Source organism: Anopheles bellator, chromosome 1, assembly GCF_943735745.2.
Source record: "Anopheles bellator chromosome 1, idAnoBellAS_SP24_06.2, whole genome shotgun sequence".
NCBI classification, from domain to species: domain Eukaryota; kingdom Metazoa; phylum Arthropoda; class Insecta; order Diptera; family Culicidae; genus Anopheles; species Anopheles bellator.
Window position 1 is genome coordinate 16,209,978 of NC_071285.1, and position 14,058 is coordinate 16,224,035.

Genomic DNA, 14,058 nt, shown 5'->3' on the forward strand with positions numbered 1-14,058 from the left:
TGCGGCAAGGGGAATTAAATTCGTTAAAATTTCCGATCTTCCCGGCCCGGCCCCGATGGGGCACGATACTGACCACCCATACGTGAGTCCTGGACGCTGCTATGGATTCGAGTTGATTGGAAAAGAAAGATTAATTAGCTTCCTTGGAAATTTTAATTGCATTACCAGCGGACCGTTGAGACTCGGTTGCGTTTGCTGATGGATGCTGGCCACAGCGCATCGCCCGTCGTTGGTGAAAATTCGGAAAGGCCAAGAAATCACTCCATGCCCATGCGCCTCATCAGGCAACGCCTCATCGATAACGGATCACCGAAAAGGATGGGCCAGCCGTGTGTCGCTCCCAACACATCACACCACACTCCATCATCGACCACACGGTGACCCTCTCACACGCCATGGTGGTGGTGTTGTAAAGCATGGTCATAATTAGAATGAGCGCCCCCTTCAGAAGCCCCGGAAGACGTGTCCGAAATGGCTTCAGTACCCCACAGAGTGGGTGTCGGAAAATCCGGGAAAATAATCGGAAAAGCCTTCACAGCAAATCCTAATCCTCCGCCCGAGGGGAGAAAACATTTGCCATTTCATGGGTCATCGGCACACAACTTCTTGGGCGCGGTGACAACTCATCCTCGAGAGAACCGATTTCTGACTCCCGGACTTCGATCGAACGGCTGTTGCTGCTGGCTTCTTGCCGAGCGAAGCGTTCTTGAAGGGTGACTCCTTCCCATGATTACTTCCCCAGAACCAGAAACAAAGCGGGAAACGAAGGGCCCTCGCATCCTTGGGTGTGCCCCAGACCCAGGAGAAGAGTGGCCCTCTCGAAGGCTGGGTCCCCTCGGAAAAGAGGGACTTTGAAGTCTCGTCACACGCGTAAGGGGCCAGCAGCCACTCGGGCTTCCGGAGAGTCATAATTTTATTTTTATTACATTTCTTCAAGTGAACCATGGGAATCGGGCGCCCGCTCCGTGGTCCCTTCCCGTTCTGCTCGCCGAAGCCCAAAACAAATAAGCGAAACATTACTCGGCGCGAGGATGAAGGAATGAAAAATCATTGCCCATCGCTGGCAGGCAGGCAGGCAGACAGGATGTTGCATGATTCACATTACACGCTGACGCGGCTTACAGGGAAGAGCCCGAGGAGCAGCAGTTCGTTTACCGCAAAAAGATTCCGCGCGCAAACCGACCGACGACCGACCGATTTCTTAACGACCCTCCGGTTCCTCGGCTTCTCCAGCTCGGCACAGATGGACCGCCGCAAATCTTGTCGGCGGGCCGTCTCGGAGATAAGCCCGCAAGATTCCGCGCGCCAGATGGTGTCCTGTGGTATATGTCCCGTCCGGACAGAGCCGACCGCCATCAAGAGGCAAGCATCCTTCGCAGAAGGAATAATGTTCGCCACCGTGTTCATTATGTGGCGCTTGTGGCGCAGCACAACCATTTTTAATTACAACTACGAGCCCGGTCGCGAATCCACGAACCATGGGGCGACACAATCGGCATCGGAACACACACCAACATCATCGGAACACCGAGGGCATTAATATTAATATTGGAACACTTTACATCTTGATGCCGAAGAAAGTGGCATCAATGGAGGGCCAAGATGATCCCGGGACGCTATTACTTATTCATCGCAACCGTCGCAAGAATGGAGCACCCGGGAGCGTTGCGATTGAAAGCAACAAGTTATGGGCACCGAACCGAACAGCGAATGAATCATTTCACCTTACCGCTGCATATAAAAGAGTGAAAAGCCTCGCGAAAGTTGGTGAGAGGCTTCGGAACATCATTTTCCAATCGAGCAAATGGCCCGTGACGGTAGCAAACGCTGGGAACGCCGGAAAGATCCCGAAATAGGTCTCGAACAGGGAGTCGGGACTTACAAGGAAGCGCAACGAGACGCAACAGCCGGCACCGGCGCACAGTCAACGATCCGTATCGTAATGAATCGGCAGCTCCTCCAACGGCAAACCGGGCCAACCAAGTATTCGAATATCCTTTTCGCAGTGTCAGACAAACGAAACACGGTTCCATTACCGCAATACGCTCTTCACAATTTCGAAATGGAAATACAGAGACAGGACTTTGTGGTTGACCCCGGTGGGTTGGCGCACGGCTCCGGTGGGTGATAAATTATGATCGATAAAGCGGCAACAACGGCGAACGACTCGGGCCGGACTCACGGTACAACAATTTAGAAATGGAGAGTTACACACCTCGTCGATAAATCATAATCGATTGCGATTATTATTAACGCTCGTCGAAGGGCTGCACCATATGGTTTGGCTGCATGTTTTTCCTTCCCACAAATCCGCCAAGGGAACTCACCTCGACTTGCACAACAAATTCTTTACCATCCGGCAATCGATAACAACACCCCCTAGTCTTCTCCCTAGGGGTCGTCCACGAGAAGCCGAAGGTCGCCCGGTTCGGACATTAGCGTCACTCGGTAGTGTGCAATTAAATGCACAAAACACTACGCTGCGACCACGACCACTGTCAGGGTTGGTTGTTGGTGCCACTGCACACAACCGGTACACAGCCGACCGAAACAGGAAAGGAAATCAAGATCATCATCTCGAGGCGCTATCAGCGCCGTGCCCTCGGACCGGGCGAGAACGTTTCCTTATTAGCATACTTATCGATTACGGGCCCAACCGGGCTTCCTGTTCGACAGTTCCGAGTGGCGAGCGCTTCCAACTTTTAAATGACGCAAACCAACCGCGAGTCTAAAGCGAGTGACTTTAACACGTCTGCTTTCTGGTCCACTCTCAACACTCAGCACATTATGACATTCGGGCTTATTCCGTTGCGGGGCCAACGGCGAGAGAGATAAGTCAACATCTGAAGGGCCAGATTTTGTTGCATTTGTGCTTGGCTTTTCGACGGAAAGGGAACCCCACCAACGCACGGCCCTGTGTACGGTTGTGATAAACTGAAACCATTTCAAATCGGGCCGGCCACGGAGCATAGAGAACGAGCCAGACACGGCCCAGACGGATGCCGCGCGTTTGTTTGCCGAGGGTGTGACACGACTCAGGTGATAAGCTCTCAGTTGGTGATGATTATGCAAGAGCACGTCTGCCGAGTCTGTACGCCCAGCCAGATGCCCGTCAGATAGGAGGCCATCTATCGGGCAGATGGTAGGGCTACAGGACTCAAGCATCGAGAAGGCCACATGACACAGGCCACCAGCTTTGTTTACAATTAAACCTTCCACTTTCTCGGTGAGTGACTCCGGGGGACCGATTCTCGATAGAAGTTCTAACGAACCCGAGGAACTGCCAGAAGTACAAACCGAAGCACTTGTGATGCGCGCACTAAAGGAGCTACCACTTTTTTATCTAAATATTTATCCCGCTCGGTTACTGGCAGACGGTATCCGAAGGTAGCAAAAATTGGGACGGTAAATTACTTGACTACAAATTGCTTTCGTGGTTTTCTTCGCTTCTCGCGAGAGAGAGCGAGCCAGAGAGATGTTGTCAGACTTATTACTTTTATCGACGTGCGTTAAAACCAACTAAGCTGAGTGGCCGGACCCTACCGTTCGGGGGGTTGCTGTCTCTCGAGTGGAGAGTGTTTCCTTCCGCCGTGGAGTTATGATTTTATCGTGAGGCCGGAAGGGGAATTTTTTAATTTTGTTAAAATCATCTCTGTTTCCTCGGGCCGAGAGCGGGTAAGAGGCTTAGCCGGAAGGCCGGCACTACGAGATGAAGACACGGTCGCATGCAAATGTCCCCTTATTTCGGGCTAGAGATGCGGGCAGGACCGACGACGACAACACTAAGCAGATGTGCGGTGTGTGGCATCATCTCACTCTTTGTAAACAATTTTAAAGAAAGCATCGTAAAAAATGGTACGATAATGCGCTGCGCTACAAGTCCTGCTACTTGAAGGTCGACCACATTGCGGGAACCTAAAAATCTACGACTCAATTACAGCTATTTCTGGACGATAATACGAGGTCGAGAGGTTGGTATTTACGCCGTCCCGGGGGAAAAAAAACATCCAAAAATTCCAAACCGAACTGGTGCCGATAAGGATTATTAGCGTTATCGCTGGCTCAGTGCGCGCGTGAAGAAACATCGCCCCGGACCCGAAAACGACACCCGAACTAACCAGAACCAGACAGCAATATTCCACGAATACCAACAGAGACAGGCATTATCACACGTGAAGGCCTCGGGCGGCTAATCTGGGGGCCGTTTCCGTGGCCTTCCAAACTGTTGCCTCCCAAGTTCAAGGACTCTCCTCCCCGGCCACTCTAATCATCTAATCATTTAACTTCCGCGCCATCGCGGAGCTCCTGCACTGGGCGTTCCGTTTTCGGTAATCTCATTTTCTAATTTCGCTTCGCGAACCATCGCGCGCCCTCATCGGTAGCCACTTTAGCGCTGCAGGATAACACCAAACGCCCAGCATAGCCCCAGATAACGCCCCGAAGTTGGATCATCCTCGGGAAAACACGTAAACGGTTTTGCTGGTCCCCCCGCCGAAAGGAGTTAGCCAAACGGAGGGCGAAGCCGTCCTTCGGGTTCGGGAAAAGAAAATCGAGAAACTTGGCCGTCGCCGCCACCAAGATCGGCGGGAGTCCTTTTTCAAGCCCCAGAGACGATGGCGAGCACTGCCTCCTCTTGGCGCGTAATCCAATTTCCTCTCCACTGTTTTCGCTACGCGGCGGTCCCGGCGTGTTTATGCTCCGCAGTCTTGGGGGCGAAATATGATAGAGTGCCACCAGTGCCTGTTTCGGTTCCGAGTTTACTACCGGATCGGATGGCATATAATCTTGGTTTCTTTTTTTTTTTTTTGAGATCACTGGCACCGTCACCACCAAGTGTGCCGCCATCCTGCGGGGTTAGGATAATCGAATTAAGGGGTTCCTAGCCATCACCCGATACCGTAGCGCACCGACACTAGGAATACGGTAGTGGTGCATGCCCCGAACAACCCGAAACCCGCGGAACGGAACGTCTTGCGGTGAACGGGTCGGGTCTCTTGGCGGCACTTCAAACAGAACTGCGCCGTCGTATGCATGTCGGAAGGCAAAAAGTAAACCCACTGCTTACAGCAAACCAGACCCGGGACCAACACGTGTCTTCTCGGTCGCCTCGGAGGAAGAGATAAAAAGGATGACTCCCTGGGAGCCCCTTTACTCAGTGCCTTCCCCACTACTGTCGGGAGACTATTATCAAGCAAATAGTAGCAGCCAGCGGTCCGACGGGGGTCCGAGGGAATCCCAGCCCCAGCACTTTAAATCGCTGCCTCACGACACTTTAAATTGTGGTCACTGCCGCCGCCGCCACCACCCACCCAGCACAATCCGGCTCTCTGGCGGGTTTTAATCGTCCACGTGCCAGTGAGGTTGGGAAATGTACGCCGCGGATTAGATGTTTCGGTATTTTCCGGAGGGTGGTTTTCCACCGGGACCGAAGAAGAGGAAAAAAAGGAAAACACCTCAACACGCGACCAAAAATGCGAGTCCCCAGCCCAGCCATCAGAATTCGGGTTGGCTTCGCCCGGCACGTCGTTTTGGGCAAAGTACCCCATAAGGGGGGGCCCCCGTGTTCTTAACCGCAATTCTCGACACAAGGCAGCCCGCGTGTGTGCGTTTTCCCGATCTATTTTCCTCTCCGTGTGCGGCGAGAAGGATTTACGACCAACGACGGCGCAGACCGAGCAGATACAACGGATTCTCATCCAACTGTGGAATTTGGCTCTTCGAGCGTAGCGTAGAGTGGAAAAGGGTTTTCCACCCACCCGGTCCGGGCGGCGGCCAGGGAGCATTACACCGACATAAATCGGTAAATTGAGCATGATGAAAGCGTGGAGACTAAATTAAAGCGCGTGGCAAACGAGCGAGTGGCTGGCAGCGGCTTTCGAAGAGGCCCCACCTCAACTCCAGAGAACCTCCATTTTTCGGGCGTTCGAGGAAAGCGATTTCCATTCGGGTGCGCGCCCACACCCCCTGCCGGTGGGACGGCCAATCCACGGATGGACCGCCACTGATGGATTGTGGTTTTGCTTTGTCGCACCCGGCCCGGCCGAGCTCAGTCGGAAAATTAATTTGAATATTTCGGTTACCGCCGATGGGCCTCCAGTTTCGTTCCACGGCCACGGATGGGCCGGTCGGTCCTGTTGCGCATCGCTTTGGGGACAATTAATTGGTGCACTCTCCCTGTGATCCCTGTGTACCCGGCAGCGGTGTCATTCTTTTCACAGGACGGCCAGCGGACTATCATTACGGACTGCGCGACCATGGTGACGGTGATGACGATGATGGATCCCTACATGAGTGCGTGCGTGCGAGGACTAATTTGGGGCGGATCGCCGCCGATGAAGCACCGATGCTGGGCGATAAAAGTCCACCGGCGGAGGCCGCGGGTAATTCGATTACGCCTCGTCAAACATCGATTTGACACGTGTCGCTAACCGGCCCCGATGCGCCCCCGGGAGAGCGAGATTAACGAGAGGCATACAAGCGAATCAATGTATGCAAAAATGTCATTATTTCGGTCCCGTCGGGGTTGATCGATCGGTGAGAGGATGCGCTGCGGATCAGACAAAAAGTTGCCCCTCAGAGCCTTTGGTTGAATCAAACACCAGCGGCAGCAAACGGACCATCGCCCGGACCATCACAAACGCATCCGATTGAAGCCGAGGAATTAATGTCCTTTGCGACATTGCGAATTAATGGTGCGAAAAAAAAATAACGGGTCCTGAATGATGCTTAGACAATGCGGATGTCACGTCACGAGTGTCTGGTCGTCTGTGTCAGTTGAAGCTCTCAGTTCATAATTTGTGCGCGCCATAAAAAAAACGTGGCGAAGCAGTGAAAAGCTGTCGCATAACTGTCATGCAAACGTACACGGCTGTGAAGGATTCGCGCGTCATCTGTCACCCCGCTGTGACACTAGTTGGGCTTCATGAGCTGTGAAGAATTACAGCCGCGGCAAGCGCCGAAAGTTGATTTTCCATCCAATCATGGCAACATGCTCGCTTTAAGTAGGAACCCCGGCTTGACCCCGTGACAGAGCCGGGGGTTGACACAGCCTGGGCTCAATAAATGTCCCAACCGGGTACGGACGACATCGAATGGATAAAACAATCCTTTCAACACAATAAACAGGCGCGGCAACCCTTGCCACGTACAAGCGTGTCCATCGTCACCCATTCGGTGCTCATCCGATGGTCAGATAGAGAGGTACGGTAGAGGTCATAAACGAATTAACGGCCCATGGGGCCCAGGGACCTTTCGCGAATGGTTCACGCGCGGCGGCCATCGGGCGAACCGAAACAGTTAATCTCACTTATCATAACACTTACTGTCAGTCACCTACCCGGGGCCCTTCCACGAGCCGAGGACCCGGGGTAGCCCTTGGACCGCGCTGCGCTGTTGACAACCATTCACCGCCCGGGTTCTGTGTGTTCCTCCCGGGAAACTTCACACACCTGGGCACCTGGTCCTTCGACTGGCCGTCCCGAAAAGGATAATATTTTTGCTGGCTCATCGAGTCACATCGTCCCTGTGTTTGCGAAGCATTCAGAGCGAGCCATTGGTGGGCCGATTTAATCAAACCGAACCACCGTGCCGGACCCGTGATCCGACCGCTGTTGTTGACCGATTTTGGTACATTTATCGGATCTAGCCGTACCTAGCCGAAAACCACCATTAGGGCGTGTTGTAGGGCGGCCACACTCAAATGAATATCGCTCCGGACCGGCGGTCAATACAGGAAACCACCACACCATCACACGCGCGTCGTGGCAGAAGGTTTTATTTTAATTTCATTATTAAAATCCAATACGCCGATAAAAGCGCACGGCCCTCCCCGGCGGCTGGTGTAGCGAAAAAATGGCAAAACTCATCCACTTTCGATGGAACGCCAGGCGCCAGGATGGAATACAAATCATTCCAGGATCACGGGCGGCTAAATGTTGCACTTTGATCGGTGAGGGAAACACAGAGAGAGAGAGAGAGAGATAGAGAGAGCGTGAAGTAAGCGTAGCAAACACTAATATTGTAACACATGTTTCCATTTTGTGGGATTATTTAGCAACAAATGGCGAACACCGGCACTGTCCCGGTGTGTCCCTCCTGCCGTAGCAATGAAGTTGCTCTTTCAATCCTAATCACCGGGCTGTTATTTCGATGCGCCAGCCGGCCAAATGGCCGGCCCGGGCACGTCGCCCATCATTAAGCCGAAACTCGGTACACGGGATAAAAGAAATGCAAGTTGGAAAAACATTTCCTCTGATTTTGTGCAAACAGTTGACCTTTTCACTCGCTCAGCCCTCGCCCCCTCGAGGCTCTTCAAACAGGGACACACCTCCGAAGGGACACACACAGCGTATCATCACCATCGGAGGGCAAAAATGGCCATCGCACAACAAATTTAGACAAATAATGTCACTAATGTTTGCCGGGCGGATTTGCATTCGCAATCATTGCACCACCGACCGACCCGTCAGGGCCGGCGATAAAAGAAGCACAAAACTTTGGCCGACAACATAATCATCCGAGGCTACCCGGCTCGGCACCGGGCGTCCACGTGTAGAGGACCGTGGCGGCAATGGTAAAGTTTCTGTGCGATTCATTCGTCCTGTACGGTGCGTTCTGTAGTTCCGAAACCGGAGCGTCAACCACTTGGAGTTGTGACGGTCTTCTGAACCTAAACGTATTATAAACATCGTCAAGATCTGCGCCGATAACTAAAAAGTTTTAATGTTGCAAATTTGGAAAACATGTCTTTTATTTCTCACATTCGTGAGATTAAAATTTCGCAATATTTTTCATCTCGGTTTTCAACCGAATTCAGATTTTTTAAAGTAATGCCCAGTTTAAATGTCCCGAAACAGAAACCAGCACTGTTGGAGGATCTGCCCACTAGGATCTTGTAGGTCCTAGCCTCTATCACGGAACATGCTTGCCGCACTCTGTCCCAATCCACCCGCACACTATCCCCCCGGGTGAGTGTCGCGCAAAGCTCATAAAGCCATCAACCTCACTTCAGCGGCACTAGAAGGCTCCGGCCTGCTAGGCTCCCGGCTCCGGAAATGGATCACTCCGGACCGGGCCCACTTTTTGCTTCCCACCAGCAATCCGAGCGGGACCCATTACACTAACGATTTGTGACTTTGAACATACGCCACGCGAAAGCGACTCGGCGGCTTCCGGCGCTTCCGCCAAGCACAGCCGCGGAGAAAAGGTTGAATGATTTATGGCTTCCTTCATTCGGAGCGGTGGGTTTTTGCAATCACACTCCTGATTCTTCTCCTTTTTTTTTGCTCCTCAACGCCACGCCGCATCTTTGGCGTCCGATGATGATACTCATCTGCGGAGCACACACATCTCCATTCGAAACATAACCGCTGGCTGGCTGGTCCCTTGTGTTGCGTGTGCGCGGGGCTCTTCATAAACTGACACTACGGGCGCAGGACGGCCATGTCATTTGCTACACTTATCCACCACAATCCGCGGCCGCGGAACCCGCGGAAACCGCGTCGCGTTGCGGCTGCAGTTGGCTTTTGTTTTACTCATTTTTCCGTTTCGTTAGCTTCCGTGAGGGTCGATGAGGGTGGGTGCGGGCTGGGCCGCGAGGGGGTTTTACAACATTCTGGATGAATGCTCACCATTCTCTGTTCCCTTTCCACGACGACGACGGTGATGCCGACCTCGATGTCACCCGGCGGCGCGGACCAGCAAAGATTGCAGCCGGGAACCGTTGTGTGTTTGCCTTTCCCTTTCCAGAACCGTGGCAAGAAAAAAAGGATCATGCAAAACACACATCCCCACACATGCGGCTATGCACCGCCGACAGCCTCGCTGACCTTAATGAGAGCGAAAGAGCGACCCAGGAAATCATCTTCGCACCGGAAGAAGAATAGAAAAGGCCCGCTGAAGTTCTGCTGCAAACGCGTGCACGAAAAAAAAAGGTGCATATCTGGGGGCACCATCTGGGGCCCGGATTTTCCACGGTTCATTCACGGTTCGGCCCAGAGAGGGCCGTAGTGGCGCCAGAGCTTGGCGAGATTTTTCTGCACCATATCCGCGTCTCATTCAGATCCACCATCCCGGGGATCATCCGGATCAGCGAGGCGCAGGTTGTGTTGCCGGCGGCAAGGATCGCGTTATGTAAACTGGACCCTCACCGGCCACCGGCTTCCTCCGTTCGGTCCGTTAATCAGTTTATGATTACTTTCTGCCACCGATTCTGCCCGGAGCGGAGATGCAACTGCAAAAGAGCGCGCACAATCTCACTCCGGAATGGTCAATCGGCAAACAAGAAGCCGGTCCAGTGGTCATAAAGCCCATAAAACGGACCTCGTAAACCGGGACGGCGGGTCGGCGCGGTTGTTCACACCATCCGAGCAATGGCAAACGTCCCGGCAAATGACCGACCGGTGTAACATATGACGTGTTTATTCGCCCGGGTCCGGCCCTCCGCCGCCTTGTGCGTCAATAAAAGTTTATGCATTATTTATGAATATCTATATAAATCGAGTTACGGAGCGGAGCACGACGATCGTTAAAATAATTTCCGCGCCCCCCATTCCAAGCCCCGATCGGTGCACCACAAAAGGTGAAGTGAGAACGTCAACCTTCGTGACAAACGCGAGAGACCCACGGAACCGGTTAACGGTTTACCGGTGGACATTACGCGTTTACACGATTTGCTTCAGTCCGACCGAAACACCGGCTAGGACCTTGGTGGGATGGAAAAATCCACAAATCGAGTGCGTCAATGCGCAGGGCCGTACAGCTCCCAGAAAGGGACACTTCTAGAACGGGCCCCCACCCCGGGCCTTAAGCAGAAAAGTATGTTTAGCGGTCACCATTGACGCAACTCGCCTCATTTTACGCGGAGAACGAAATGGAACCGGGTGGAAAAATACGACCACGCCATCTTGGCGCAATGATTATGTTACGCGGCGCGGCGTTCTTATCGCGCTTCGATGCGCCCCGACTCATTTGCCATTTGAACCCGCGCCGAGGATCGGCCGAGATCGAGGGGAACCTCTTTTGCGGCAGTTTGTTGTTGTGTTATGGCCGCCCGGCTACTTCCTGACATTGTTTCCTGTTTTCTTCTCGGGCACAGGACGTTTGCGATGGAGGTTGCCCCCCGTTGCGCAATAAGATCGGTCGGGGCGGCAAGATCGGTTTTTCCGTGGCGTCTTTCTAGAGACGTAACCAACCAACTAATGGAAAGAGTAAATGGCATCGCATGACACGGCCAGAGATCGATCGGCCGCCGCCGCGAGAGTAAACAGGGCGCCGGAGTGCCGTGCGCAGTGTTTGCACGCTCGGAGAAGACGATGATGACGGTGATGATGGTTGTAAAGTGCGATTATTTAATTGTTCGCGGCGCAGATTGGTGCTGGTCAATAATTGGGTCGCGAATGCCACAAATAAACAGCGAGACGACGCGAGATTCGCCATTAGCGAGAGCACATCTTACGCGCCGGTGGGTGTCACATGTCACCATCAGGCCCCGTCGGGCGTCATTGACACCCCGCACTCCGAAGATGCGTTTTATTAGGACCGTAAAATATTACCTCGTGGCCTCGTTCCTTGCTTTACGATCCGCGGGGCTGATAAAACCCTGGCGTCCCAGTGTCGTCCTCGGAGCATCCGGGAGAAAGACGAAGAGGGACGGTGCACATGAAAACACCTGACGGATGTTGATGAGCTAAAAGTACGCCGGAGAATGATTGCCCAAGGGAAGGCGCCGGCCGGTCAGCCGAGGACCCAGCGGCGGAAGGCCTGGAAGGCCCACTTCTTGTGTGTGCCGGCAGCGAGGACTACAAATTAATTTTTACAATCTCTCACCGAGATCGAGGGCGCGCCGCGCCACATGCGAAGGGTCCTTGCAAGAGAGAACTGAAATTAATTTTAGGTTATCGTTTGTTTACAGGACACCACCCAGGGTCGTAGATCGTGACGGGCAAGATTGTAGGCTTTACCGTTTCAACGCCCCGACGTCCCACACTCCCCGGCCACGGACACGACCGGTTCGGTCCACGAGGGGTCTGATAAAAGATAGGTTCCGAATGGAAGTAATAATAACGATGAAAATGTTTTACTTCTCCAGCGCAACCAACAGGATGGTGCTCCGGCCCAAGCAAGCAGCAAGCTGGCAGCTCGCAGGACCAATGGCCACCGGACCGGATAATAATAAAGTGAGTGAGAAATAAAATGGAAGAAATGAAAAGCTCAACTTTCCGCACCGGCCGAAGCTTGGCAGGCCGGTCAAGCCTCGGAGGAGCGAGACGCGACAGACGGTGGGCAAGAAATTGAAACGCCCGCACTCGGTTCCCGCGTCTGCTCGGGGAGGATTCGGCATTTCCCGCCGATCCCGCTCCGTCCTCCCCTCGTCCCGTTGATGTCTGAATCCGGCCGGCCAGCGATGCCTTCAAAGTGCTGCGGGATCGCGGGATCGCCTGGCCTCGCGCCTCGACAAGCTTCTTATTATAAATCAAATTATTATCATCTCTGGCCATTTCTTTCACCTTTTCGCTGCGTGCTCTCTCTATCTTTCTGCATATTCGGTCACTATCAACCGCGGGGTCCGCGGCGCTCTTGCCACTCATTTTTGCTCCGGTTTCCGTCTTTGTCCTCCACGGAATAACCTTTTTTGCCATATCGCAGCCGATTTTATATTAGCTTCCGTGGCATGTTTTTCCTTTTCCGTACAACATTGGCCGTGTGCGGTTTTTGTGGAACATCCTGCGCGGCCCGGTTGGCGTCAAGGTAGCTTTAGGCAGTGCGCAGTGGCATAAAAACTCGTCCAAATTGTGGTACTTTTCAAGATGGTCCCCGAATACAACACTCTTCTGGCCCTGGGGGGTTGGCCAGACGTGAGACGGGCCGGACGCTGCGGTGTCGTCGCCGGCTGTATCGACAAATGCGGCCCCAATTTTCACATATTAAGCACGTAGCATATGGAGTCGCTGAAATTTACCAAACACCGAACGACCGAGCACCAACTAGCTCCGGCTCAGGCAGGTGAAGCAGCGACACGAGAGCGTCCCAAAAACAATGTTGATTAAAATTCATAAAGCATAAATTTCTTGCCATTCCGGCTCGCCGGCTGATCAGGGCCCGGTGGCAGGGCTCATCATCACCTCCAACGGTGCTGCTGCGCTGCACACAACCCGCCTGTGGGTCTGCTTTTTGTCGAGTGTTTGATTTAGCGAGCACATCAACCGGCCAGCGGCCCACACCATTGTCGTAGCCTTCTCTCGCTCTCTCTCCCGCCCTCTGCAGGACACCGTGTGCACGGATCCTGTCCGTAAAAAGTAAACCCACTTCAGGAGCCACGGTGGGGGCCAAGGACCACATTGGTATCCCTTTCGCACTGTGGTCGGCTGGCTGGCTACCGATTTGGAATTTCAACTAGTTTTGCGCTCCGCCAAGTATTCGGAAGCCACCAGACGAACGTTACACATTTTTGCGACACACTCAAGAGACCACGTGCCAACGCGACCGAGTCCGCTCTGCTCCGCGCGGCGCGAATAATATGAATTTGAAATTCATGTCGGGCGCGCGCGTTCGCGTTCGTAAATGCTCGAAACGGATGGCACCATTTCGGTGAACAAGATGATGAATTAAATGTTCCAAAATGTCCAACGTTTGTTGGCCGTTTTTCGTTTCGCTGGCTTCGCGAGAAGGGCTTCACGAGGTGTTTATTGCTTGTCGACGCTGCATGTCACGGAAAGGAGCTACCACATTTGAGCAGCTTTTTGATTCCCGGTACACGTCCGGCCCGTGGTTCCGGTACGAGGACTTTGTTGCAGTGGCCACGTTTTGGATCCTTCCAGGACAGAAGAATTGATTCGTAAACTTTTTAAAGTAAAATTGGGCAACGAAAAAAACACCTCAACCTCAAGCGAGACGAAATAAACGAAATATTTAAAGTGAAAATTTTGTTTTACTTTTCTCAACGGTAAAAAAGGAAGAAACTCGATCAATCGTTTACAGCGGCTGACGAGCTGATCGGGTACAGCGAAACGCACTCAGCTCGGGGATTTCAATTGCAACCTGAGAGTGGCTACGAGCATC

At 53.1% G+C, this 14,058-nt stretch overlaps 2 protein-coding genes across 2 annotated transcripts in view; one reads left to right on the forward strand and one right to left on the reverse strand.

Moving 5' to 3' along the window:
• LOC131205490 (protein commissureless 2 homolog) overlaps positions 1–14,058 on the reverse strand; it is a 41,196-nt gene that overhangs the window by 16,035 nt on the left and 11,103 nt on the right. The window lies entirely within an intron of this gene.
• Positions 1,516–14,058, forward strand: part of LOC131205491 (ubiquitin-like-conjugating enzyme ATG3) — a 45,316-nt gene continuing 32,773 nt past the window's right edge. The window contains exon 1 of the mRNA XM_058197604.1: positions 1,516–1,529. The gene's annotated coding sequence lies outside the window, so the exon portion shown is untranslated. The remainder of the gene's footprint in view (positions 1,530–14,058) is intronic.